Source organism: Micropterus dolomieu, linkage group LG21, assembly GCF_021292245.1.
Source record: "Micropterus dolomieu isolate WLL.071019.BEF.003 ecotype Adirondacks linkage group LG21, ASM2129224v1, whole genome shotgun sequence".
NCBI lineage: Eukaryota > Metazoa > Chordata > Actinopteri > Centrarchiformes > Centrarchidae > Micropterus > Micropterus dolomieu.
This window is the reverse complement of record NC_060170.1, coordinates 33,453,536-33,458,843: the sequence shown is the minus strand read 5'-3', so window position 1 is coordinate 33,458,843 and position 5,308 is coordinate 33,453,536. Positions and strand designations below refer to the sequence as shown.

Genomic DNA, 5,308 nt, shown 5'->3' with positions numbered 1-5,308 from the left:
TCAATGAGAGTCCTCTCTTCTGATTCTGTCCTCTTCCTTTCTTTTCTTTTCATAATTTTCCCTTTCCTGTTCGTATTCTTCTTGAAGTTTTCTAAGTCTTGTTTGTTCCTCCTGTCGTCTCTCTTGTCTTGTTGTCGTTTTTTCCACCATTCATTTTGTGTTTTCACCCAGTTCTCTCGTTCTTTTCTCATCTCTTCTCTGCTCTCCTCCAGCTTTCTGTCAGTGGTTTCCTTTGTTTCTGACTCTGATCTTATATTTTGCTCCAAAGCTTCACATTTTCGTTCCCACTTCTGTCGTTTAATTTCTTCCTGTTGTTTTCTCTTCCTGTCTTCTTCTTCTCTCATTTCTTCTTCTTTCTTTCTATCCTCATGTTCCTTCTTTATGTTCTCCTCCTTTTCTTCAAGTTGTTGTTCTCTCATTTCTCTCCTTTTCAATTTCTTCTCTCTGTTCTTCCAGTCTTCTTTTCATTGCTTCTATTTCTTCCTCATGTTTTCTACCAAGCTCCTCCCTCTCTCTCTTCATCTCTTCTTCGTTCAGTATCCTCTCTTTATTCTGTATAGATGCCTCAAGTTCTTGCAGCATCTCATTGGTGTAGCAGCTGCCTCCATTTTCCTTCACCATGGTGTCAATCTTGGTTATCAGCTCACTGACTTGGGTGTGGTTTTCTTCATCATAGTTATCAAACACATGGTATCTTCCTCCACAGTCAGAGATCAGCTTCTTAAAGGAATCATCACATTTTTTAGCAATATATTCTTCAATGGTCCGCTATTCATGCTTTAATGAATCTCCTCATGTGAAAAGAATGATGGTGAACTTTTCAGCATTCTTCCCAAAGCCTTCCTTGATGAGTTTTAATGTCTCCTTCTCCTCTTTTGTGAATTTCCCGATCTGTAACACCAACAGGAAGACATGTGGTCCTGGAGCCAGAAGACTGATACATTTCACCATCTCCTGATTAACCTCTTCATGGGTCAAACTATTGTCAAACAGACCAGGAGTGTCGACCACAACGACTGGACGACCGTCCACTTCACTCTGTGCTTTCTGACAAAGTTTAGTGACTGATGTTTGACTTGACTCCGCCTCAAACTCTTTTCTTCCTAGAATGGTGTTTCCTGTAGAGCTCTTTCCACTTCCAGTCTTTCCTATCAGCACAATCCTGAGACTCTCTGTGCTCTGCTCCTCATCACCTGTGAAATAAGAAGACCTGGAGTTACTTTAAATATTCTCAGTGAAGGTTCAAGACTGTGATGATCAACATGGTTCAGATCACAGAAAAACATTTAAATTCAAAGTACTTACAAGTGATCTTGTTCTTCTTCATCAGTCTCTCAAGTTGTATGACTTTTTCCATTTGTGCACGTGCAAATGTTACAGCTGTATAGCAGGATGGTTTATTTTCAGATTGTCTCATCTTTTCCACCATGTCCAGCAGCTCTGGGATCTGCTGCTTGTCCTTGATGTTGAGAACAACATCTCTTCCTCCACAGCTCTGACGGAGCTCCTGGATGTCCTTGTTTTCCTTTACAAAGTTAACAACAGCTGGAGCTGCAGGATCTGACTCCACAGTGAACAGAATCATGGTGAAGTCATCGACTCGAGAGCTGAATGTGTTCTGGATGGTCTTTAACTCTCCCTTGTCTTCATCAGTGAGGGGACCCACAGGTAGGACCAGGATGAAGACATGGACGCCCTCAGGATCACAGAGGGAGATACACCTGAGTGATTCCTCCATCACTGCCTCCTGAGGTTTTCCATACAAGGCAGGCAGCTCCACCAGGGAAACCCAACGTCCACACACCTCTCCCTGATGTTTAACACACTCTGATGAGACGGAGACTGAATGAAACTCTGTCTGACCTAAAATGGCCTTGGCTGCTGAAGTCCTTCCTGCTCCTCTCCTCCCACACAGAACCAGGTTTAAAGCTGGTTTGATGTGTTCAGACTTTGGTGTCATGATTAAACCTGCATCCTCACAAACTTCACAGCTCACATTCTCTCCATCGTTCTCCTTTGCAGTTTGACACAAACGTGTTAACAGCTCTGGAAGTTCAAGGTTCTCCTGTTTCAAGTATCTGTATCTACACATTCTAATAATGTCTTTTAAGGGCTGGTCTGAAACATCTTTGTCCATCAAACCTGGACTCTCCTCTCTGGGTGTTGATATCAGAACCAGTGAATGATCAAATGATCGATCACTGAAGAGTTTCAGGACTCTGCAGAGCCTTAGTTTGTGTTCCTCAGTGAAGTCTTCAGGCTGTAGAACCAGCAGGAACACATGAGGTCCAGGATCACAGAGTCTCACACAGTTTGTCACATGTTCTGTCAGTTTGTATTCAGAGATGTTGGGATGCAGCAGATCTGGGGTGTTGATGAGAACTATTTCTTTTTCCTTTAAGCGTCCTCTTTCTCTCAGACAGTCGTCTGGTTCTTCCTCAGTGTTGAACTTAGTCTCTCCCAGTATGAAGTTCCCCACTTTTCTTCTCTCAGACCAGCTGTTCCCCAGCAGAACAACCCTCAGCTCAGACACTGAAAGGAAAACACTGAATTAAAAGAACTGTGTGGACTTTGTCCAAAATGAAAACAAAATATTCTGGATTTATAACCAAAGTCAATATTTTTCAAGGTGGACAGAGAATGTGTCAGCTGTTATCATGTTGAAACTTACAATTTTATCAATAAGCTTGCAAATATTTATATGAAAATAAAATGTGAGTTTGTACCCAGCACATAAAAACACTGTAATTCCACATGTAAATATACAGAAGAATAATTCTGACTCAGTTCAGGTAAACTCACTGGTGAGTGGCAGGAATTCCATGCTTTTTCTCCGCTTCAGTGGTTGCAGATCATCTGACACTGTAAGGATACAGAACATTGATTCATTCAACAATCTAAATTTCAAGGGACACTGTTTCTGGAAGGACATGTTGCTGTTGATTATTTTGTATTTTAGTAGTTGTAGTTAAAACTAGTAAAAATCAGGCCCAAAACAAGACGTGTGGGAAGAGCTTCTGCATTTGACCCACAAAAAGTCTTCAGCCAAAACTCAACAAGAAGACTGAATGACAGCATGGTTCACCTCTGAGAAACATGTAGGACATAACCACAATCGATTATACAAGGTTACAGATTTAGTCATGCATCTAATATGATACAACTTATTCTTACCCTGTACCAAACAATAAAATAATAATAAACTTTATGTCTAAAACAACTTTCAAACAAGAATTTCAGTTCAAAGTGCTTTACAATACAGGAATTAAATGCATGAACTTAGACATGATCATAAAAAGGCGAATATAGTGGACACATAACTATTATTCTTATTTTCTATTTTTACTGTATTTTGTATTTACATATATATTTATATTCTATTTTTATTAATGTGTATTTTCTTATCTCTGGTGTTGTGTTGTATCTGGCGCTGCTGCAACCTGAGAATCTCCCCAGTGTGCGATCAATAAAGTCTATCTTAACACTCCATGTTAAAATCACACCTACATACATATTTACTATTAACTGCATTTGCCATGCATTTGTTTTTGTTTTTTAAATGTTATTTTGTGTCATCATTTATGTGGTGTTATACAGTATATCACTGTTTTATTTACTGTTTCCTGATATTATAATGTATATATAATGTATATAATTGTATCCCTGAAAAAAATCACCCTTCAAATCGGACTCTGTGCCCTGCACTGTTTGCAACAGACACATGTAAATCCAAAGTTAACTTTGATTCAAATAGCCTGCATCAGTGAGGCTGCACAAAGGTGAAGATACTTATGGAAAATAAATATTTTACAAAACTTTAATTTAGGAATGACTTAGTGAGCACAGTATTGAAAATGATCTATGTTGTGTGATCCATCACAGTGAAAGGCAAAAAACATTTTTCAACAGAGATCTGGAAACTAAATTACTTTTTGTGCAGGAATAAAAAATACAGTTCTTTAATAGGCTGTTAAGAGCAGACAAAGGCTACGTTCAGACTGCAGGCCTTAAAGCTCAATTCCGATTTGTTTTGTTTGACAGTTCACATTATAGTTTAAATGTGGTCCATATCAGAGTCCGGTGTGCCTGAAAGTGACCCGCATGCGCAGAACAATAACACGACGTCACACGCAGCAGAAGTACACAAGGAGACAGCTCCGGAAAAAATAAATAAATAAATAAATAAAGCTACATAGCTCCGGAAAAAATAAATAAATAAATAAATAAAGCTACATAGCTCCGGAAAAATAAATAAATAAATAAATAAATAAAGCTACATAGCTCCGGAAAAAATAAATAAATAAATAAATAAAGCTACATAGCTCCGGAAAAAATAAATAACAAAATAAATAAAGCTACATAGCTCCGGAAAAAAAAAATAAATAAATAAAGCTACATAGCTCTGGGGAAAAAAAATACATAAATAAAGCTATATAGCTCTGGGGAAAAAAAATACATAAATAAAGCTATATAGCTCCGGAAAAGAAAAAAAAATAAAATAAAGCTACATAGCTCCGGAAAAAATAAATAACAAAATAAATAAAGCTACATAGCTCCGGAAAAAAATAAATAAATAAATAAAGCTACATAGCTCCGGAAAAAAAAAAAAAAATAAATAAAGCTACATAGCTCTGGGGAAAAAAAATACATAAATAAATAAAGCTATATAGCTCCGGAAAAGAAAAAAAAAAAAAATAAAGCTACATAGCTCCGGAAAAAATAAATAACAAAATAAATAAAGCTACATAGCTCCGGAAAAAAATAAATAAATAAATAAAGCTACATAGCTCCGGAAAAAAAAAAAAAAATAAATAAAGCTACATAGCTCTGGGGAAAAAAAATACATAAATAAATAAAGCTATATAGCTCCGGAAAAGAAAAAAAAAAAAAATAAAGCTACATAGCTCCGGAAAAAATAAATAACAAAATAAATAAAGCTACATAGCTCCGGAAAAAAATAAATAAATAAATAAAGCTACATAGCTCCGGAAAAAAAAAAAAAAATAAATAAAGCTACATAGCTCTGGGGAAAAAAAATACATAAATAAATAAAGCTATATAGCTCCGGAAAAGAAAAAAAAAAAAAATAAAGCTACATAGCTCCGGAAAAAATAAATAACAAAATAAATAAAGCTACATAGCTCCGGAAAAAAATAAATAAATAAATAAAGCTACATAGCTCCGGAAAAAAAAAAAAAAATAAATAAAGCTACATAGCTCTGGGGAAAAAAAATACATAAATAAATAAAGCTATATAGCTCCGGAAAAGAAAAAAAAAAAAAATAAAGCTACATAGCTCCGGAAAAAA

At 36.2% G+C, this 5,308-nt stretch overlaps 1 pseudogene; it reads right to left on the bottom strand.

The window, feature by feature from the left end:
- LOC123960342 overlaps positions 1–5,308 on the bottom strand; it is a 6,813-nt pseudogene continuing 1,505 nt past the window's right edge.